Raw genomic sequence first — 25,943 nt, 5'->3', positions numbered from 1 at the left:
TGTCATGAATAATATATGTTTACATTACAGGTTTTTGTCACATTGAACTTAGTAATTTTAAGATTGATTACAGATAAGAATCATCATTATTTTATTTATTTCAAAATATCATATAAACACATACTCAATGTGGAATATTCAACTTGTGGATTTATGTATAAGCCATTGGAGTAATTGGCCAAGCAAATTTTCTATTTTATCCCGTTGGCAATTGGCATGAAAAATATTTTATCCAATACAGCAATCACATATCACATAAACAAATTACACACTTGACTGCCACATACTCGTACTTTCAAATATAAATAAATATAATAAACTATTTTTTAAAAATCATGTACATAATTTTTCAATATATATACCGATCGATTCAATATATACACCAATGAAATTGCAAGCATGCTACATATTTATATAAACAATACGCATAAAAAATATAATGGCCAGACTGTCACACCCTCAAGAACATTTAAAAATAAAAAAAATAAAAAAAAATCAAGACACCCGAGCAACATGACAACTCAAATCTTCAAGAAAATTCCAGCTACTTTGAAGTGATTCTACAGCATCATCTAGGATCATCATCAATATATCAATCGGTAAGTTAAAATCTTTAAAAAAATTTTCTTTTCATAAAATCCATTATTAACTTATTATTATTAATATTATTATTATTTTTTTAATTATTATTATTATTGTTATAAGTTACCTTTTGAGAGTTTTATTTTTTATTTTTTATTTTTTATTTCGTCATCATCATCATCATCATTCGTTATTCATCTTGAAATGTTATTAAGGTACGAAATAACCTTTTTGTCTGAACTACTATACTACCTGTTTGTATCCTTAAAAATATCTTAAAAATAATAATAATATATTTAAAATAAATAAACCAAAACGAATGGTTCTTGTGGTGCGCACACGTTAGCGCTTTAGATCCTTGACTATACCGATTTTGATCATATAAACTGAAGAGAGAACTTGGGGGAGGAGTAAAAGATAGAATGAGGTATTTGAAAATGTTTTTTAAAAAAAAAAATATAATATAAAAAACATGATGGTCTTGGTGGCGTCGGTCTTGTTGATTTATGAGCAAAATTTTGCTCTTTTCTCTCTTTGCTCCTGGTGAGTATTCTCGTGTAACAAACTAACTCAACAACAAGAGAAACAACGTGAAAATACACAAGATATTTTACTAAGATTTGCAGCTTTTTTTTTTTTTAGCAAATTTACTATTTTTTTTACACAAAAATTGTGTGAGTTTATGTTGCGCAAAAATAAATAAATATAAATTTTTAAAGTCAAGTTGAAGCAATTTTTATTTGCTGATATTTATTTATAATATTATTTTATAGATTTTGTTGAGAGTATCAAGTTGAGGTTGGACATATTTGACATACCAAGTGGTTGATAATAATTGCGGATACTGATCGGGTAGTGTTTTACTGCCGACAGATGTGTCCGAGAGTCGGAGACACTTTTTAATCGGTAATGGCTATTGCAACGCGTTCTCAATGTTTTTTTCGAAACAACAATTCAATTTTTTTTTTTTATAAATAAATTGCTTATTTTTATAAATATTTGAGGGCTCGGTCTTTGAACATGTTGCTGTAATTTTTTTTATTTTTGTCATTTATTAATATGAAATATAATTGCGTTTGTTTATTTATTTATTTTTTTATTTGATTTATCAATTGACTTTAACAGTTATTATGTCGTCTTTATAATATTGGAATTTTCATATAATTTTTTTATTTTAAACTTGGCTTGTACTTAGTAAAAAAAGAATAATATTTTTTTGTTTTTTAATTTTTTTTTCTCTTAAATTATTTAATGATATATTTTTTTTTTGAAATATTTATTGCATTGTTGGTCATTTAGATAACAATTTATTTTTTAAAAATCATTAGTTTTCGTAAAACGATTTATTTATTTTCCAAGCGAGACTAAAATTATCTCATTTTGATTGACAAGTGTCCTACTGTTTTTTTGTGCTAAATTTGGTCTTTTCTTTTTTGGTAAATGTAAATCTATTAATCATTTTCTCAATGGGTTTAAAATAAATTTAATATATATTTCTATTTCTCTGTTTTGTTTTGCAAATTATGTCTAAAAATAATTTCTATTTCTTCGACAATAAATAAATAAATAAGTCGAGGCAATAATTGCAAAAAAATAATTATTTTTTTTTTCTAATTTTCATAATTCCATTTACAAAGTAATTTCATCGCAATGATTAGAAATAAAAAATATCTTCAATGTCATCTAGAAACAATTATACATGAATAAAAAAAAAATTATACATAGAAATCTTTTCTATTCAAATGGAGAAAATTTGTGGGCTGGGTATATCAAAAAATAAAATAATAATAAAAGCTGTTTTACAAAGAGAAGTGGTTTTCTAGTGTTCATCTTTAACACCCTTGTATAAAATTAGCAATTTTAATCGGTTGAACAACCCGCATGTTATTACAAAACCAACAAATATTCCAAAAACTCTGACCTTTTTTAAAAAAAAAAAAAAACTAAACCATCAACCGCCCAGCGTTAAACACGTAATACGTTTTTTATTTTCGAAAATAAAATTTTTCCATTTTTAGTTCCTTGAATGTAATAATAATTTATATATCTAACACACCCAAAAATATCAAGTGTATATGAGTTTGGTATTCTGAACCAAACCCAACACCATAAATAAACATCAATCGTTTGACTTTTGTTGATGTTATTTTTTATATTTATTATTATTTTTTAACTTTAAAAAATATACATAAAAAATTATGCAATACAACGCATTTGAATGAGACCAAAAAATAAAAAATAAAATAAATATGTTTAGAAGTATTTATTTTAATGACATTTTTATTTTTTTCTAACTCGAAGCTTTAAATGTCGTTTTTTATATTTATATTTTTTTTATAACCAACTATATATTTAGTGCACTGTAAATTTAATTTTAAAAAATTGATAGATAAAATTATAGAAATCCAATATAAACAAAATATTATTTATTATTATTTTATTGACACTTAATAGCATTATCATTATTAAATATAAATAAATAAATAAATAAATATATAATTTTTATAATAAAATTCGTTCTGCTTTAAAATTATTATCCAGCTTGATAAAAAAATCAAAAAAAAATAGACATCTCTTTTATTTTTCACGTCGATATTTGTGACATAATTTATTTATTTTTTATTTTTATTATTTTTTGTTCATACGACTGAGATTGTTGGATGAAATTGGAAGTGTTATTTCGCGGTGGTCGATCGAGATCAATTATATTGAATGCCTTTCGGCGAAGTGAAGCAAAAAAATGTCCGTGACCCTGACGACACCCGCTGTGGGATCGTTGTTCACCACAGGAGGGCCACCATAAACAACTCAAAGTTATTCATCACGCGACTGCATGAGAGTGCATTTTATATTTATATATATAAGTATACCAGTTCACTATAAAATACCAAAGTTTTTAAAAAATTTTTATCCACAAATTTTTATTCCACTTTTTACTTTTATATAAACCAGCGAATCATGGGTAAAATATATCCTTAAATATAATATTCTGATAAAAACAAATCATAAAAAATATCATGTTTACCAACACGAGAGCTAATCATGTGTACACATTTTATTTAAAAAAAAATTGGTTATTTGAAAATTCAATTGCATCTTTGTGGGCGTTAAATCAACAGTTTGTTTTTTCTCAATATTTGTTTGATATTTTTATTTTTTTATATAAATAAAAATTATATATGGACGCTTGTGTATACGATAACACACAGAGTACATACATGATAATTCATATTCAAAGTAAAAATAAATTATTTAAAATAAAAAGTAAATAAATTGCTGGGAATTTTGCTGATGCGTTTGCATATATGCTGAGAATAAGTATATACGTTGAATGATATATTATATTTAAAACAATATAATTTATAATACCCGTGATTTTGTTGAATTTGCTTTTAAAAATTTTTAAACAATAAAGCGTTATTGAATTTCATGCATCTTGCACATTCATTGTTATTTTTGAGATTAAAAAAAACATCACAATTAAATATCATCGTCGAAATATTTTAAATTCAAATTTTCCCGGGCTTAAATTATCGTCTCGATAGAAATAAAAAATATCGTGGTAAATATAATTATTGCAAGAAAAAAAATATATGAAAATATTCTGTTGCGTGTTGATTGATATGAAAAATATATTTAAAATTAAAATTAATAATTATAAAAATAATACAAGCATAGTGCGCGACATTAAAACATAATGATATTTTGACAATTTTGAATGTGTCAAAAATAATGACAAGAGTATATATTTAAAATAAAAATAAATATTGCATTTAACAATTTATTGATGCAATTTAAATTTACTTTAATCATACATCTTTGATAAATATAAAATTAATAAATTTAAAAATTAATTAATTAATCATCGTATTGTAATGACTCAATGTTATTATTATTTCAAATTTAATTTTATTAATATTAATATTTTAAATATATTCTATGAAATGTTTATTATTTTAATTTATTATTATATATTATTATTGCAACAAGATTATTATTATAAATTTTGAATTAATTTGTATAGCTTGTATATATATTTTTTACTAATTGCTAGTGGATATTTTCGTTGTGGCATATGTTTTCGTGCGTCTAAAAAAATTTTTCTCTTTTAATTTCAAACGTGATTCAGATGTAATAAATATAACTTCTTTAATGAGCCAATAATTGAAAAATTTTCAATCGATAGTTCAGGGTCAATTGCAAAATTGTGTAAATTAAAAAAAAAACAATTTACAAAGTAATCAGTGATCAATCAGGAAATTAGATTTTTTCTTTTTTAATAAAAATTATAAATCAAGGAATGTTCTTGAAGGATATTTATAATTTTATTTTTTTCTCTCTCAATGGTGAAATGAAGATGTGCAAAGGTATATATAATATAACATATGCTATATCTTTATAAAAAAAAAAAAAAAAGAAAAATGATTTTTTTTTTGTACCGTGGATGAAGCAAGTTAATTGCCATTGCTATACAAAATAAAGGTCATTCAGCCAAAACGAATCCGGGACCTATCTCAGTTACCATTGGTTATAATATTCATTGGCCTTTGTAAAGCTCCATTACACACATTCACCATCATGTCCCTGGATGCAACAGCACAATAGAGCCAAGGTACACCACCAAGTGCCTTCCGTAAATCAGACTTGTTTCATCTCAAATAAATATAAATAAATAAAACTAAAAATATAAAAAATTCACATATAAAAAAAAGCTGCATCTTGAGTGCTTAAAAATTAGTTTCAAATTATATATTTTTTTAAATTTTATTTCAAACAAAATTTAACATATATGCTCGAGGCATTTTAAATGATTGATTTGCGTGCAAATAATGTTTAACTCAGGTAAATATAATAAATAAAAATAAATAAATTTAAAATGAAGAAAAAAAAATTATATAAAATAAATTACATAATGAGAAAAAACTTTATGTTCTTCGCAGACATCTCACATCTCTTGACGTAGTAAATAAATAATTTAAATTAAAAATAATAATAATAATAATTCTTGTTAATCAAATTATTTACAATATGAAATATAAAACTCATTTATAAATATATTATTTATTTACATTATTTTGTCAACAAAGCAATAATAATTCATTTACAAAAAAAAAAAAAGAGCTTTTTCAGAAAAAAAAAAAAACAATGATTATGAATTTCTCGTTATTTTAATGATGTATCCAGTTACACACACAAACTAATATTGTATACTATTACAGTACGTGCATTTGAAAATATGAGAAATAAAAAAAAGTTGAAAAAAAAATTTCATATCAGCGATAAGCAAGACGATCGTGTCGCACGTAATCGTCATATCACCTCTCGAGTTGTTTTAAAAACTAAAACTTTCATCTCATTCGTATCAGCATCATAAAAAAAAAAAAAAGAAAAAAAAAATACTTAAACATAGAAATTATAATTCCAAGAATAAAAATAAATAATTGAAAATAATTAATAATTACTAACAACAACAACAATAAATTATGAAAATTATAAAAAAATTTTAATAAAAAATAAAAAATTAAATTTTCTCTATATATAAAATTAATCAAACAACAAAAAATATATTATAAATGTGTTTGAAAATGAGTTTGGTATATGCACAATTATTTTATTTATTAATTATTATTATTATTATATGTATAGGATAGTTTAATAAGAGAGTGCGAAGATGTTGAGATAGATATGTACATAAGATGTATAAAACCGGTCGGTGAAGAGACAAACACGCTGAGGTGACGTATACCCTCCTCCCGAGCACCTTTTATTTTTTCTTGAGGTTCTAGAAGCATCGTCATTTTACTGGCTTGATGTACTCTTTATTTTTTCTCTTCTCTTTTAAATATTTTTTTTTTTTTTTCATGTAGAGAGAAGAAGAGAAAAAAAAAATTATGTACCTCTCTAAACGCGTTTTTAAAAAAATTTTTTTTTCTCTTTATTATTCAGTTTATTCTAAATGCCTTCCCCTCCAGGATAACTGGAGTGACGACGTTGATGTTAACTCATAAATTCCATAGTTATACCAAGTTATATGCCGACACAAATTTGCTAATCGCCGTTAATAATTATCGCTCTTTTTTTTTCAAATATACGCACTTGAATATGCATTACGAATTCGTTCCTCTGATTTAAAAAAAAAAAAAAAAATTCTTTTTATATTATTACATACTGTTATTTAAATGTAAAAATATATATTTTTAATTTTTATTCTGCTTGTAAATAAATTGTGAATAAAAAAAAAAATATACTAAATGCTTTTTAAATGAAACAAATAATAGCTGGACAGGTGAAACGAAAGCAACCTGTTATCCCCCTCGAGGGATTGAAAGTTTTTAAAAAAAAAATGAATTGACTTTTTTATTTTTATATACAAATAAAAGAGTTATCTTTGAAGTATTGTCTTTGTTTTATTCAATGACAAAATAACCTTCGAATCATTGGTAATTTTGATGATATATAAAAAACAAATAATTATTTGATGAAGAGACTCAAGTTTTGCTGACCGGAAGAAGACTCTTGTCATTATCAAGATGCACATAAGAGTATCCTTTAGTTTTACCTCAAATAAGAATAAAATTTGACAAAAAAATAGAAACAAAATTAAACGAAACAACAAAAAATATAAAATAAAACAACTGGTTTTTAAGATATCCGCTTTTACATTTGTCTGATATCGTAAAGTTGGCATTGATCAGAATCAACAAATCTTGGATCGTTAAAATCGTTAATAAAATGAGAAAAAAAATATATATAAATTGAAAAAATAAAAAGTACAAACAAAAAAGCCAGTTGAAGTAAATTTTTTATACGAAAAATAAAATTTTTCAGTCGTTTTATATGAGAGAGATGATTCAACTGGTCAAGAACCACGTGCAAAATTTTTGATTCCAGTCATTATCATAATTACTTAATTAAAATCAAATATTAATTTAAAAAAAAGGAACACAAAGATTATTTTTTTGTTTCTTTGAAAGTACTCATTATTTATTTTATTATTTAATTTTTGAGTTAAAATATTTTCAAGGGCTGCCGACAAAGTCTCTTGGTAATTTCTAAAGACAATCAAACACTTGAAAAATACGTGGGTGGTGAAATACCAATAGATTTGAAGAGTTTTTTAAAATGTCTACAACAGGGTTGACATAAAATATATATATAAAATTAAGTAGAAAAAACGAAGGAGATTTTATTTTTAAATAAAAAGAACAGTTTGACCACTTGATGGAACTCCATCAGATATTACTCAAGTATTGAAATGAGTCACGTGCGGTATCTCCCGGGACATATAACTTCACTTCACTTATAAATGTAAATTTCAAAAATAAATATATTTAACCCTTCTTGGAATAAGCTCTGCTTTCTGTCAACACTATCAAAAATTATTTTAAATTATTATTTCATAATATTATTAACAAATAGTCCTAAGTATAAAAAATAATTATTATATAATTTAAATTAATATATTTTTCAAAATATATAGAGCTTTAAAAGCTCTATTATTTATATGTTTCAAAAGTTTTTTTTTTAACACTGGATTATTTGAAAATGATCTCAAGTATTATAATAAAAATCATCTCAAAAAGGAAGCCGATTTAAAAATTGAAAAAAAATGTAGATTCAAAAAAAAAGGATGAAAAGTATATCAATTACAGATTCTGCAAGCTTGAAGTTCTAAAATTAAAAACAGCATTTTAATCTTTTAGTTAGCACTTAGCACATTAATGATAATTAAAAAATAGAGCTTAATTTATAATTTATTTATAGAAATAATGTCAATTTTATCTATTGGATTATCTATTGACATAATAGAAAAAAAAATAATAATACCATTATTCACATTGGTAAATAAAAAAATAAAAACTTCATGTTACATCCACTTGAGTGACAAACAAACCATTGGCTCTTTTTGTCTGTCAAAAAATTTGCAGCATTGTTCCAAAGTGTGTAATCCCTGTTGCTCTTGGCCACAAAAGTTCGCGAGCTAAGGAAAGGGTCTATTGCATGAATTGTGTCGAGGTAAAGAGAGAAAAATAATAAAAAAATAAAAAAAGCAAGACACTGCCGCCAAACAATATATATCTTTCTCTGTTTGATTTTGGGGGGTGAGAGATGGTCAAAAACCACTTCACTAAAGGACAATGAAGGTGCTCTCAACGGGGGTGAAGACGCCTTCAATAAAGAAAGGTCGGGGGCTAAAAGAATTTATTTATTTTTTATTTTTTTCAAAAAGAGAGAGAGGTCAGACCGCATTGACGTGAGATCAAAATGCACCTGCTAAAAATAATCTAAAAGACAACCCCTCAATTCTCAAGGATCATGTCTACCACCTTGAAAAAAAAAATATTCCCTATGTTCATCTCAAGTATCTTGACTTGGAATTTATCATAAAAACAAAATCTTATTATTGAATCAGAGGAGCAAAAAAATTATTAACCTTTTAAATTAAATAAACAAAAAAAAAAAAATTAATAATAACATGTAATTAATAGAAAAATATAAAATCAATTGAATTTTTATTTTAAAAATATTATAGGGATTTTTTTTTCTTTATTATTATTATTTATAAAAATTAATGAAATTTAAATTTACAAAAGAATTTTATATATAACATAAGGTAAAATTATTTCGAATATTTTTAGGTCATATAGTCTTTTGATGGAGCACTGTAATAATGGGCCTTATAATAATGAAAAAAAAAAAAAAAAAAGAGCAGTTGTTAAATTGCATGTGAGAATAACATATATACAATGATGATGTTGATTTACATTGAAGTGGAATGGATACAAAATGAGATAGACATATACCTGAGTTTAGTTTTCTAGTAGAGCAGCGGTGCGGGGGTGTTTTAATTTTGTGATCAGGTAAAAGAAGGTTTACAAGACGGTGAAACTACGGGTCTACTTGAGCTTGGTGGGGGTCAAGTTGTTGTAAGAAAAAGAGAGAAAACTAAGTTGAAATATATATACTGGAAGTGGAAAGTTTAATGGAGGTGGTAAAATTGAATATGGAGGGGATAAACAGGCCCAGCGTGGACCTGCGTTGCATGCTTGCCCCCAAAGACTCTCGCAAGGTGAGACGCGCGCGTGTTTGGACCCTCACTAAAATTATTTTTACAAAAATATTACTCATTTTTTAGAATATTACTCATTTTTTCTAAAAATAAATATTTAAATCTTTCAAATTTTTTAATACAAGTGTTGTTAATGAAACTTAAAAATTAATTTATTTATTATTTGTGATTGTTATTTTATTATTTATATTATTTTATACTTAGTGACACACAAGTGTTGAGATTAAACTTATCATTGAATGACAAAAAAAAAAATTTTGAGTGACGTTAAGTGGGCCTGACACACGACATAACTGTCATGTTCAGAAATATTTTTAAAAAATTTATCAAACAAGTGAAAATATAATTTATCATAATCAAAATAACAACAGTTTTATTAATAACAAAGTGAAGTGCCTATAAAAATTGGATAACTTTGAGTTAAATAAAACAAAAAAAAATTTTAAACTATTTAAATTGATTAAATTTCGCTAATTTCGGTGAGTTTTTATTTTCATATTTAAAAAAATTAATAACATTTAAATTATATAAATTATTCTGCTCCAAACTATTAACTTTTTTTCATATAAAAACACTGTTATTTTAATTATTTTCTATATCAAACTAATTACATTTCGACAAAGAAAAAAAATTAGATTATTATTTCTCTAGTTCGTTTAAACATTTTCATAAAAACATAATTAAATTTTTTTGGAATGGAGCAGGTTGTTACGTTTACAGTGACTTTAAAAAAAAAAAATGAAAAAAAATAAAATAAAATTTTAGATACATAGATGAGACTAGGGCGTGTTAAAAAACTTTTTTGATACCTACGTGAAGATGTTGGGGTTCAATAGGCCCTAACTAAGTTTAAAAGGAACCCAAAAAAAAAAAAAATCTCACTGTGGGACTTTTATGAATCTGACAAGGTCATCGTGGGACCCAAAATTTAGTATTTTTATTATTTCATTATTATTATTTCGATCATTATCATAGGTAGATAATTTTCTCAAACAATTTATTTTCTTCATTACATTTGAAATGAAGTTAAAAATTCATAAATATAAAAATTGACGTTGATGACTTGTTGAAGGATTGCCCAGAGGCTACGTAATAACAAACTTCATCATAATGCAACAAAGTATTTGCATCAAGAATAAATTTAACAATTGACTTTTATAAAAATAAAAAAATTACCAGCATCATTTTATCATCATCACTTGTTAGGCATTTTTTATAATTTAAAAAATAATCGATTAGACTTATTTTTTTTTTATTTACAATATCAAGATATACATAATCATCTTTCATTGTTACATTTTTTTTTTTTTTCTTTTTTACATATTATTATATTTTTTTTTTTTGTGTTAAAATTACTTCCAAAGCCCAACCCATGTTTCTTGTATCCAACAACCTCCAGACACACACTAACAATAATAACTCTAAGCTTTTTTTGTTGTCTCTTTTTCAAAAAAAAAAAAAAAAAATATATGATATTGTTAAAAATTACATTTCTCGTCAGTTATTTTATCATATATTTTTTTTTTTACTCAAAAAACATTTGTACGCTTTTTTTATCATTTTTTTACTCCAAAAAAAAAAAAAAGAAATTTCGTACTCTTTTATGAATTTCTTGGTGAAAAAAAATAATACAAAAAAATTTGTACTCTTTTATAAATTTTTAAAAGTGTGAATTTTTTTTTCAAGCCGGTTATAGATAATATTTTTATTTTTAATATATTTTTTTTTGTCTTTTGACGACTGGACAAGTTCCGTATGCATCATGTGATGGCAGATGTCACAGGACAGTTACCCTGAGAATTAAATAAAAAGGATAAAAATATATGTAAAAAATAAAAAAAAAGGATAATATAAAAAAGTGACTGTATAGAATGAATATCTTAGCTGTATATTTTTGTGTATTTAAAATGTTTTTTGAAAAGGATAGTTACCGCCAACGCATGCCGCTCGTTTCTTATCCAGTCGTTCAAGTCTCTCCATTTCTTGACTAACCATTTAACAAACATTGGCTCTTATTTATTTCAAAATATATATATATTTAAACAGTGTTGTGTGTTATTTACCTTCCAAGTTTTAATATTGTACACCTCTGAGGTGAGCCCAACATAAACACATAACATCTTGGCTGTTCTCCTTCAATTTTTTACTTGGGGGGCTTTATAACCATTTGAAATTCCATTGATTATGTAACTTTTAACTATTGGAATTTTAACCAATTAAAATGACAACTATTTTGAATAAAAATTGTCATTTTATAAAATTATTTTATCTATTTTTTACTATTTTTTTCGTTGACTATTTTATAATTGTCTAAAAAACAATTTTAAATATTTTTTTTGTTTTTATTTATTGGTAATCATATTTGTTTATTTATATATAGATTTTTTTTTTAAACAATTAATTAATAATGTTGATGTTTAATTACATAATTAGATGGTTTACTTGGTTAGATAATTAATTTAATAATTGAGGTAATTTAAAAACTAAAAATTGGGAGAAAATATATTTTGTTTAGAAATTATTATATTAGAAAGGTGTCTATTTCTAGTTACATCTTTTAAATGTTGGATGCTGTAAAGATCTTAGTATTTTAATTTTTTAAATATATTATAATGTGTGTGTATGTGTTTGAGGGAAAGGCAATATTGTAATGACATCATCAACAGAAATGAGGCTAACAGAACCATAGATATTACAAATTCAAATATTGATATATTTATTTATTATTAAAATATTTTATTTATATCAATTATTTTTTAATGGAATATCAATTGATAAAATTTTTATCAATTTTATACATTGATAAAAATTAATATGAATTTTATAATAATTTAAAAATATTATTTTACTCCAAAATTAAAAAAAAAATATTAGAAAATGATTAAAATCAAATTTAAATGTAAAAATTGATATTTATTTATTTATTAATATTTTTAAACAATAAATAATTGAATTTGATATTTTATTTGTTTATTTTTTTCAAAAATAAATATAATTTTACTCCAAAATGTAAAAAAAAAATATAAAAAATTTGATTTTAACTTGTAAAAACTAATCAAATTCAATATTTTTTTCATTTATTTATATTTTTAAATAATAACCAATTGAATTTAATATTTTATTTATTTACATTTTCAAAAATTAACAATTTTTTTACTCCAAAATCAAATGAAAATTAAATTCAAAAAATTAATATCATTAATATAAATATATTTTTAAATGATGAAAATTATTTCAAAGATATCCTATCAAATAAAAAAAAAAAAAAATATATATAAATAATGTTTTTTGAGAATTTCTGGAAAGTAGTTATCTTTCCAGCGGATCCATGGTTGCCTTTGTCTCTCACGATTCAAAGGCGCATAATGTTCACCAGAGGCCACGAAGAGCCAATATACATACATAAGAGTTATAAAGGTAAAAAAAAAATAATAAAATAAAAAAGACAGTATATATATATTCAAGACTTAATACCTGCAAAGTAATATACGTATGTATATTATATGTATATTTAAATGTATATAGGAACAAAGTTCCCTGGAGACTAAAATGTCTGAAACGTAGTAGAGACTCTCTATATCTTGAATCTTATTTTCAAACCTTGCACACGTTGTGAAACGTTCTTCATCTTGGCTTGACCCCCGGGGCTAAAGATTACGAGGGCTTCGAGGGCTTCTTCTTCTTCTCATTTTTTATTTTCTTCATTTTTATCTTCATCTCTGTCTCAACTGAATTCAAACCCTATTTTTCTTTTTATTTTCCTCCTCCTCCTCCACCACCTCCTTCTCTTTCTCACCCAAGAAATGCAACGTTGCATTGATATACCTGATATTTGTCTACCTTTTTTATTTATTTATTTATTTTTTTTCATCTTCTTCTTCTTCTTCTATATCTTTCAACATACTTTTTCCTTATGTGTTTTTCCTCACGTCTTTATTCTCAGAAAAAAAATTTTTTTATAAAGAATAAAAACATTGTATTAACGTTTTCAAAAAAAAAAAAAAAAAATAGTGTAAGATAGTATGGCAACTGTAAAATAATGTAATCTGAGAATCACTACACAAATTATATACTGAAATTATTTCGGCTGAAAAAAATAACAAAGTCGTATTAAATAACACGAGAAAATCAAGTCTAATTTTTTTTTTCATCATTATTATTTGCCTAATTTATTTTTATTTTTTGTTGTAATATATAGTTTATTTTATTTTTTACATGTTTTATTATCTTGTTATATATAAATTTGGTTTTTTTTTGAAATTGTTTACAAAAGTTTTCTAAGGGATAGAGCTTTTTTTTATTTCGTAATTTTATTTTTTTATTATTTTGATGTATATGATGCTGTTAAATATATTTCTGGAGAGTAACAAATTGCGTGGGGTTTGGCATCAAGGACTGAATGAAAAAAAAATTTAAAAAAAAAATAAATTGTAAGATGTATGGGTGCTGGACCGGTATAAATGGCGGCCATATCTGGTAGAGTCACTATATCTCACTCTTTGAAACTCAGTACACGATGAACAAACACAACTTTAATTTTATCGACTTATATACAAATCGATACTCACTGTCCCAATGCACCCTATAAATTATTTTTTTTTTAAAAACAAATTCAATATATCATTGATATATATAAAAAATAACATAACTTTTTCAAAGAATATATCGAAAAAAATAAATTTATATTTTATGCTAAAAATAATGGTATATATTTTTATTTATAATGAAGCAATTTATTTATATATAAATATACCGATCAAGTTTAAAACTGTTGATTAAGACACTCTCATCAATAAAATGTTTGTTTAATTTTATACAAAACTAAAAACCCCGTTAATTAGTTGTCTCAATCGTTCAACTTTTAAAAGGCGCGAAAGACGATCGATTCCAGTTAAAACCAACAAATTCCATCAATACTTTTGTCAAATAATGGGAAAAAAAAAACGACAAATAAAAAAAACATTTCTTATTTTATTTTTAACATGAGATTTTGTGGTATGTTAATGTCATTCTTTCGAATCCCTCCGGTATCGAATTCTGGGATTTACTACTGTTTTATTTTTATATAAATACATTTATTTATTATTATTTTTTTTTTTTTATATTAAAAACAAGGTTTTTCATGGTCTTTTGGGTGATGTTTATTTCTAATTGACGAAGATACAAGCCAATACCACACCGAGTCAATATAAATGTCTTTTCACAAAGGTGTCTTTTACTTCATCATCTCAGCTTAAATCAAAAAAAAAAAAAAACAAAAAAACCAAACCTTTAAATTTCCGGTTTATAAAAAAAAATTGACTGGTTCATCAAGATATTTTTCTTCTTTACTAATATCGAAATAATTACTGTCTTTTTGCTGAAACAAAATAGAGAATAAAATTTCAAAAAAAAAAAATTAATTTATGTATTTATAAAATGCACCCACTGTCTTTTGTTCGAATGTTGAATGATTGATTCAATCGAATATGAAAAAATGTTTAGAAAAGTTAAATTTATAAAAAATTAAATTTAAAAAAAAAAATAGTGTAGGCGTAACCAAGAAGGAAATCAAAGTGAAGAAATTGAAACATTAAAAAACGGTATATTTCCATTTTTGTGTGGCGTGAATTTGTAGGCGTGTTGTTATTATTGGTACTTGATTGGTACATTGAGGGGGGGTTAGAAGGGGGATAGAGAGTAAAAGCTGTTAATTTTTATAAATATTAAATTATTTATTAATCGAGACAGTTGCAATGATGGTGTGACATCATCGTCATATTGAGACAGCTGATGTAAAAAAAGAAAAAATCAGTATATTACTCACAGCTACTTAGATGGAGCGAAAGAATTAAATGCAAATATATTTAAGCTTTTATTTTAACTGTTAAAAATATATATTATAATAAAATAAGGAGATGAATAACATTCACATTCAAAGTATAAATAAATAAATTAAGTTAAAAAGTAAATTAAATTTAGTAAAAATAAAAATGTACAAATTTAAAAATTAAAATAATTAATAAAATTAAAAAATTAAATGAGACAAGATAAGGAAAAAAATAAACTTACAAATAATATATATAAGATGAAAAAAAAAAAAGATAAAGGGTAAAGAATTTTGTCATCATATGAATATGATGATAGGTTTCTTGTTGATACATGTTAAAAAGAAATGCAATAATTCGATCACTCGAAAAGACACGAATTTTTTTTTTTTTTTTTTTTTGTATTTTAGAATAAATGTTAGGGTGAGTTGAATCACATTGAAGAGTCAAAATCAATTGTGACCCAGTGACTAACGAAAAATATATTCTGACAGCAGTTGTGTCCATAACGAGGTACCAAATAAGGAATCGACATGAGTCTTCCTTTTTCGATACATTTCCTCTTGTTGTCTTTTTTTTTTTTTTATTCATTTTTTTTATTTATCAAAAGTATAGTCGTTCACCGAATAGCCACTATAATAAATTCAAGCTTGGATTATAGTCGAGGTGGTCTTTAAATGAAGAAAGAAATTATTTTTTTTTTTTTTCCTAAAAGAGTAATTAAAAGACAATTCGAAAAATAGCTAAATATATTTTTGAATTATTTGATTGTTGAATAATTTTATTTTTTAAAAAATATGTATTTTGTTTATTTTCATAGAGAAAAATATTTCACATGTGTGTTATTATCGCCTTGTCGCAAACAGCGATTGTAGAAAAAAAAAAAAAATATTATGCAAAACGATAGCGACTTTGCTGTGATTGGATCATTACAACTTTCGCGAATAACAGGTGGACAAATAATAAATCCCAGAGTTAAAAAGTAAACCTGTTTTTTCATTTTGTTTTTTCTCTTTTTTATTATTAGAAAAATCCATAAAATTTATATGTCATTTCCTTGGTAATATTTTATTTAGTTGTTGTTTATTTACTATTTCAAATACTTGATATAAAAATATAATAAATAAATTGCATTATATAATATTATTGTTCAAGTTAAATAATTTTAATTAAAAGTTGAAAATGTCATTGATGAGTGTGGATATTAATGAAACAAATGAAAAAAAAATTATAAAAAAAGTGTAATAAAGACAGTTAATTATTGTCTTCCTCATATGGCTGGATAGAATAATTAGTCTTGATGAAAGCGTTGAATGTTGAATATAAAGAGAGAATCAACAAGACCACCATGATTTTAGTTATTGACATTGAGAGGAAAAGAAGGTGATACTTAAGACAGCGTGTATCCACGACGTGACAATGGACGATTCATTATTTTACCCTTTAAACACCTACTAAAGACAGTTGAAAAGACAAAGTGTCTCACATTTGTCTTTTCGATTAATACAACTATCAATAAAACAAGTTTTTTTTTTCTTCATCCAACATTTTTTTTAATAAATTTAAATTTAAAGAAAAAATCTAATCAGCAAGTAAATTAAATTTTTTCATATAAAATGTATTTCGTTTTACATATCAATTAGATTTTATTTATTTTTTTTCTTATCATTTATCAACGTTTAAACAAATTTTCAAAGATAATTATATTTTTTTGTTAAATTAGATATGTTAATGTAATGTCTGACTATTTACATTTTTATCTACTTGGAATATTTAAAAAAATTTTAAAAATTAAATATTCCAAGTTATGATGTAAATAATAATGATTAATTTATAAAATATAGAAAGTTACTTAATGCTCAATCACGATTTAATAATTTTAATCATGATATTTTATTTAAATTTTTTTATTTTTATTTTTTGCTATTTTTTTTTCATTAATATAAAATTCATTTTTGCATTTGTGGTTAATTTTATTTTTCGATAATTTTAATTAACTATTATTTTTAATTTTTTTTTATCTCACTATTCCATTTTACCTTGGCAAAAAATTTAAGTACAAAATTTATATAAATTTTTGTAAAAATTAAATACCTCAATATTGTCTGAGCATGTACTTTCGTATCTACTTGAAATGTTTGAATTTATTTTGCCATTTAACTTGAACAATAGTACAATTATTTTAATTATTTATTTACTAAAAATTACGTGGATAAATATATTTAATTTGAAAATACATAATACACAATGTGTACATATATTATTTTTAATTAAAAAATGAAAAGAAAATCAACTAAAAAAATAATAATGGTATGAGAGAAAGATTGGAGGTATAGCTGACACTGTAAAAGGCAAACGCAAGGATTGTTTTGGTTGAATAAAAAAAAAGAGAGAAGGTGAATATCTATGTACGGGAATGCAATCTATATATGTTGCTATAAAGTAATCAATTTATTGTGAACCGACGTATCAATTAGCACTGTTGGACAAGGTCGTTAAAGGACATAACCACCACTTATAAATCTCTCTATTTTTTTTTCATATATATTTACAATTAAGTATGTATAATAATCAGTGATTATTGTTGCTATTTTATTGTTGCACAGTTGTCCTTCCAAGAATTTTTTTTCCGTCAAAAAATTAATCCCCAATTTAGATAAAGAATGAAGAAGCGTCTGAGCGGATTAAACCTTAATCTTTATTTTTTTTTAATTTAGTATTTTTTTATCTCAACATTTTTTTAAAAATATATTTTACAATCTTCAGACCAATGAAGGATTAATAATGCACTCAAAAAATCATGTGTGCAATGAAGCGTTTTTTCTTTTTATCACAAAAAAAAAAATATAAAATTCAACATTCTGGATTTATACTTGTCATGGATTTAAAAAAAAATATATATTTTTTTTTTTTATATATAGTGGAAATATTATTTATCTTAGTGTCAATAAAAATATATCGAGATATGGATTATAAATATTTGCTATCTCTCGTTGAAATGATTGAAGATTATATAAATTTTTTTTTTCTCAAAGTATTTTTTTATTCCGGCGAAATAAATATAAAATGATATGTAATTTTTATTTCTTTAAATATCTGTATATTGCATGTTTGATTAAAACAAACATTTAAATTTTTTAAATATAAAACAAGTTATCCTTGGTGAGATTGAAGTACAAAATAAAAAATAAATAAATTATAAAACCATTACTTCTAATGAAAATAAAAAAAGATAAAACCTTCATGTCTAAAGAGAAAAGAGAAAAAAAAAATCAAGTGTAAAGAAGAATTGATAAAATGTAAAATCAATTTGGCTTTCTTGTTATACTTGTTTTTGGTCATGATATTATCGTTAATCAGTGTCAGTTTAATTCAACGATTCCAATGCAACCAGGTCCATAAGTCAGACATTCGTTAACACCTTCAAACTAATCGTTTCTTAACACATTCTCCCTTCGGGCTTCAACACCCCTTCCCATTGCAGTCTATTTAATTATTATTCTTCATTTTTATTATTTTTTATTATTTATATATTTCACATGCACTAATTACGAATTCTCATTAGATCCAAAAATGGAAACACAAATTAACAATATATATTTACTGCATCACATTGTCGTTAAATGATTCTTTTGTTTGTTTTATATTTATACATTCGTTAGTGCATACCATTGAATGAATAAACAACAAGCTTTATTATTATCCACAAAAAAATATCAAAGATATCCACTAGCATTCTAGCAAGTAAAAAAATATAAGCTACAAATTAATCCAAAATTTATAATAATAAATTAAAATGATAAATAAAAATAATAAACATTTCATAGAATATATTTAAAATATTAATATTAATAAAATTAAATTTGAAATAATAATAACATTGAGTCATTACAATACGATGATTAATTAATTAATTTTTAAATTTATTAATTTTATATTTATCAAAGATGTGTGATTAAAGTAAATTTAAATTGCATCAATAAATTGTTAAATGCAATATTTATTTTTATTTTTAATATATACTCTTGTCATTATTTTTGACACATTCAAAATTGTCAAAATATCATTATGTTTTAATGTCCCGCACTATGCTTGTATTATTTTTATAATTATTAATTTTAATTTTAAATATATTTTTCATATCAATCAACACGCAACAGAATATTTTCATATATTTTTTTTCTTGCAATAATTATATTTACCACGAAATTTTATTTCTATCGAGACGATAATTTGAGCCCGGGAAAATTTGAATTTAAAATATTTCGACGATGATATTTAATTATTGTCGTACCCTTTAAAATTTATAAATACTTAAGAAGAATATATATATTAATTAAAAAGAGTAAAATATTTCCAATGCCTGTTTTGTCGATGAAATAAGCTATAGATGGTCCCATGATGAAATGAAATTCATGGTTATGTCTTGTTGGCCATATCAAAGATGAAATCTTTTTACCTGCGTCAAGAATTAAAAACCTGATAAAATAAACGATGAAACAGAGAATTTTTGTAGCCACATATTGTGCGCACAAAGTTATTTATAAGCTTAAAATACTTTTATGATATAAATCAATGTTGTATATACATATATACATATAAACACAAATCGAGGGGGGTCAAACCGGTCGCGAGTGAGGTCAAATACTTGATATCTAGTTCTCCTTTCATATTTAATATTAAAATTATTATATTCCATATGCATTTATAATATATAAAATAATAATTTTTTATTCTTATATGGTATTATCTTCATTTATATTATTTAATCCTGTATTTTATATCATCTTTTTTTTTTTAATACATATATATTCTTGCAATTAAATTAACTTGTTTTTATTATTGTCTATAGAATTTTGTTATTACATTTTAAAATTTTTCAACAGGCACTTCTAAGATTGTGTCTTGGCCACTTTTGTTGTTGCGCGTGCAAGTAATGATGGGTTTCGTTGGAGCGTGATATCCTCTGGCTTTAATTTTATTTATATTTATATATGTATATTTTTTTTTATTTTTGATTTTTTACATTTTTAAATGTATTATTATATCTTGGCCCTTATATATTTTTTTTTATTTTGCATCAACAAAAATAGTCACGGCATTATATATGTTTGTAATGACCGGTTATCAGAACTGGCCGATAGCAATACAACGTTGTTCGACACAACGTTGTCTCTCACCTTGAACAAAGTCTGGACGAGATAAAAGCAATAACTTTTTATCCAACACACAAATTCAAGTATTTTTTTTCACAAATTTTTTATTGCTCTAACCCATTTTTGATTATTTAATTTTTTTATTATATTACACTCTATTATAATTTAAATTCTATTTATTATATTTTTTTTTTTTGTCTTTTTCATTTCAAAGCAAAAAAAATTATTTTTTATATTTTCTTTGATTACCTGCCGACTTGCCCTCATTTATCTTGGGGGCGTTCATTGTGTTCATTGCCCTTCAGAGATGCCGCTACACAAGAAGCTTAACGAGATTTTTAATCATCAAATTTCTTCCTGGAAACCGTGACTGACGTGTATATAAATTATGAATTATATTTTAAAATATATATTTATCAAGAATTTTACAATTCAAGATTCATATCTGTAACAATGATATATCAATTTTTCATTGTCAATTATTTCATCAATACAAAAAATCACTTTGCTGTTTTTTTTGTTCAAATTTTGTGAATTTTATGTATCCACATGCTGACATTGTTTATGAAATCTTTTTAAAAGCTTCGTATTTTAATTTCCGCATCTATAACGTTCCAGAAAAATTTGAAATAACATACTCATTCTTCATGTCCATTATGACATTCTTAAATTCTTGCTTGTATTTGCGGGGGAGCTTTATTAAAATTCAAATATTTTTATCTTTCTTTTTATACGAAATTTTATATTGTCATTCAAATACCAACATATTCAATCAATTTTTATTATAAATCTCAATGCATCAGAAAATATTTCATTTTTTTTTTACCTTTTTATAATACTGAATTGCATTTTTGTGATTTTTTTTTTTCTTCAATATATTTAACGATAAATATGTTAATTTTTTATTATCATCATTCGGTGAAGCGTCACGCTCTGTTCTCAATTTCTCAGCAATAATTTTACAGTAAAATGACCGGAACTATTTACGATTTTTCAACCAACACTTCATGATAGTTTTATAGTATATTTTTTTTTTTTTTTATACAGTAATTTGATGTTCATGAAGACTAGAAATACCGTGGAAACTAGTAATTTTCATTCCATTTATTTCAGTGTTTTTTGATGATGTTAATCATGATCAATGAATACCACCACCATCATTACAATCACAACATTTCAAATGATAAAAAAATAAAATCTTTTTTCTATATTTAATTAATAATTAACATCTTCCATTGATCCATATCCACATTATTATATTCCATCTGCAAATATCTTTTTTCATTCTCGAATCATTTTATTTTTTTTTTCTACATTTTCATTTTAAATTGTGAAAGTCAAGTTATGCGTGGGTGATTTAAATAAGTTGTCAGTCTTGGCATTTTTCCAAGTAACCATGTTTACAATATATATTATTTATATTTTTTATATCATGATTTTTTAACTGGTGTAACATACCTTAAACGTGTCACAGGAAATCTTGATGATGCTGGATATTTTTTTTTTTTATCCACCACTAGAAATTGATTTAATTTTTTAGCTTCATCAATATTACTATTATTAATAATACTTTTATTTATTAGTTTATTATTTATATTATTTATTCCATATAGTTTTTCGTTATTTATTATAGTTTCAATGTTCGAACTTGTTGTTTTGTTGTTGCTGTTGTTGTTGGTAGCTTTGTAAAATTTTAATTCATCATGATTTGATAAATATTTTTGCGTATTATATAAATTTTCTGGGAATATAATTTTTCTCTTTGGTATTTCAAATTGCGATGAGTTTTTTGATGACGTCGTTGGTGGCTCTTGATGATTTATAATTAATGGTTGAGTTTTTTCAATTGAAATTTTCCGCCTGGGAGGTCCAGGTAGATCTGATTTTTTATTATTTAATTTTATTTTACAACAACGAAATGATTCGAGTGTTGTCCACCATGGTACAATACGACGCATTGACATATTAATATTTTTAAATAATAATTTATCAATTTTATTAACTTCTTTATTTAAATTTTCAAATTTAATTTCATCAAGTTTAAGTGAAATTTTTATTTTAATAAATACAGTTATTTTGTCAATGTCTTTATTTAAAATTTTATTATATTTTTTTATATTTTTTTCGTTATTTATTATTGTTGTTAAATATAACGATAAATTTTTATTATCATTTATAATATTATTGTTTTTATTTATTTTATATGACAATAAAATATTATTTGGTTCATTTTTTAAAATATTATTTAATTTTTTATTTTTTTCATTTTTATTATCAATTTCTTTCATATATTTTTCAATTAATTTACCGTATGATTTGCTATTTAGATAATCATAATTACTTTTAATATTATCATTATTAATTTTTTTATTATCTTCATTTTGTGGTTTTTTTAAATTCAAAAATTGTAATAATTTATTTGTTGTTATTTCATTGGCACTGATAAATTTAAAAAATGAAAATTTTAGTTTTTTAACAATTCCTGGAAATAATTTGATGATAATTTATTAATAATAATTTATTTAATTAATAATAATTAATCTTACCATTTTTAATAATGTGTGATGAATATATTTTATTAACTTTAATCATTATTTATCCAGAAAATTAAAAGGAGATCCATATTTTATGTTAAATTTACTTGAAATTTTGATGAAAATAAAAAGTTTTTTGGTTATAAATTTAAAAATGAAAATAAATAAATGTGTATTGTGAAGTATGCTGCAATTATACAGATTCATTTGACTGTCAAAGGGTTATATACTTAATTTAAAACAAAGATTGAAAGCTGCATTTGCAAATACATGCGAGACTCAATTACGACAGAACAAGTCAGCTTTCACGTCAACAATGTTGGCCTCGCTCGAGTTTTAAAAATAATAAAAAAATATAAATATATAAAAATTATTTTCTATGTGCCCGACTAAACATCGATATTACTATGATCTGATTTCACTTCAATAAAATATATAAAATAAAATTAAAACGAATTGTAAATATAATAAATTTTAAATTGAAAATGTCTAATAAAAATAGGAAAAAAATAAAATAGACAATTGTCAATAGATATTTATGTTTATTGTTATTTAAAAAATAATTTCAATAACTTATTTAAACGGAGAAAAAATAATCTATATAAAATTTTATACAGCTATTGCTAAATAAGGATAACATTTAAAAATTTATTTTTGTTTTAAAAAAATATTAATAATATTTTCTTGTATTTTGAAGGAAATTTTATTTGATTTTTTTATCACGATTGGTATGCCAACGATGCCGACACCAATTCTTTGCAGTATATTTTTAAAACTCCATTCTAAATCAATGCCTTACATTGAAAAATATAAAATCAAAAAAATCGAAACACTCGAAACTACTTGCTGACGATGATTTTATTCTTTTTTTTTTTTATTTTTAAAACTCACTGTGATCGTAACCACAATCACGTTCTTACTTTATAACATAACACGTCACAATATATCTCGTACACTTTTTTCAAATTTTTTTTTTATTCTTTTATCCTTTGTTTTTTATTATCAAGTTTTTTTTTTTATCCAACAACCAGACCTTCATTATGTCAAACGATCAGAAAAAAAGCCAAAAAAAAAAACTCAACACGTAAAAAAAAATAATAATTAAATCAAGCAAAGAAAAGCATTGTTAAAAACCCTAAATTTCAATAATTAATAATAATTTTACAACAACAAATAAATTATTAAAAAATAATTACGAAAATTGTCTACAAATTCTTAGAAATTAATTTCAAAAAAATTTCGATTTTTAAATATTTTTTATCTATGATAATAAATTGTAATTGATAAATTAAATATTTATCAAACAAATGATCAATAATCAATTGAATTAGGTAATTTATTTAAAAGTTTTTCTTACAAATATAAAAAAAATTAAAAAAAAGGTGAAAAAAAGTTTAGAAAAATTTGGTGCTGCTGAATATAATTTGTATTTTTTGTATTTTTATTTTGTTGTTGATGATATAACGAAAAAGCCGACATACATGGATACAGGGATTGTTGCATTTTGTGAAAACAATCAGGGCGTTCCTGTGTCGTTGAACAAGGATATGAATGCATAAGCAGGCCAGTTAACACGAAGGCACGACGTGTCGTCAACGCCGATATATTTTTTTGCTTTTACAAAAGATGCCGCAGTGCATATATATGTATATATCTTTGTGGTCCATGAAAAAGGGGTTGCCAATATATCTACCAAGAGAATCCAAAAATAAAAACAAAAACATTATATATATAATAATAATAATGAAAAAACCGTGTCGATAAATACGAGGGATGTCGTGGTAAAACTTTAACCGCGTTTTTTAATTTTTTTTTTTTTTTATCTTTGTCTTGGGTTTTTTTTTTTTTCACATACATCTTTTGTTGTTTTATATTTTTTTTTTTATTTTATTTAACAATATAAATTCGAGTTTAACATTAGTCCTTGAATAAAATTTTCACCTGTAGCTTTATTTTTCATTTTATTTTTAAATTTTTTTTTTGTAAAAATATATTTTTATATAGTTTTAAAATAATTAATTCAATTATTAATTTTTATACTATTTAAAGATTAGATGATTTTTTTTTTAGTTTTTATTGTTTAAAATATTTATTGTTAAATAATTAATTTTTATTTCAATTATTTTGTTTGTTTTTTAATTTATAAAACAAACTTTTTTCTTCTTTTTTTTTTGCATAACTTTTTGGATTTTTGGACCTTTACTTTGTTTATTTATTTTTTTTTAATTAATAATATAAATTAAAATTAACATTAACCCTTGATTAAAATTTTTAATCATCCAGCAAGTTGAAAAAAAATTAATTCTCAATTTCTCATAACTTCATGATCAACAAGTAAAAACTTTAACTATTCAAATTTTTAATTATCACATTTTTCATAAATCTATATACTCTAAAATAATTACATTAATTTACCAGACCATTTTTATTCATTTAAAAAAACAAATCAATAAAAATAAAAAAAAATATAATTAAAAGTAGACATGAATTTAATGGGAATGAATAAAATTTCTCAGTAAAATGAAATAAGAAATTTTTGAAGTTATGCCATTTAGATCCAAAGAATGTCGATAGCCAAGTATTTTATATGTTATACAAAACAAAATTAAATACTTTTGTTCATGGCGCCTTTTTCATTTCTAAATAAAACTAATTTTTATTTGTTTAAAATTATTTATATCTTCCTTTTTTTTTATTTATTTCGGTATCCATCAAAATGAAAAAGTTTTTTGTTAATTATCGAAATAGCTTTAAATTCTTTATTTACTCATTAATTTTATCTCTTTTATATTTT

At 23.3% G+C, this 25,943-nt stretch overlaps 1 protein-coding gene across 1 annotated transcript in view; it reads left to right on the top strand.

The window, feature by feature from the left end:
* The first annotated feature begins 481 nt into the window (after positions 1–481).
* LOC122860326 (epidermal growth factor receptor) overlaps positions 482–25,943 on the top strand; it is a 40,782-nt gene continuing 15,320 nt past the window's right edge. The window contains 1 exon segment of the mRNA XM_044164089.1: positions 482–599. The gene's annotated coding sequence lies outside the window, so the exon portion shown is untranslated.

The sequence above is a fragment of the Aphidius gifuensis genome, linkage group LG1 (genome assembly GCF_014905175.1).
Source record: "Aphidius gifuensis isolate YNYX2018 linkage group LG1, ASM1490517v1, whole genome shotgun sequence".
In the NCBI taxonomy this organism is placed as follows: domain Eukaryota; kingdom Metazoa; phylum Arthropoda; class Insecta; order Hymenoptera; family Braconidae; genus Aphidius; species Aphidius gifuensis.
Note: the sequence above shows the minus strand (reverse complement) of the source record. Positions and strands in the feature narration are given on the sequence as shown.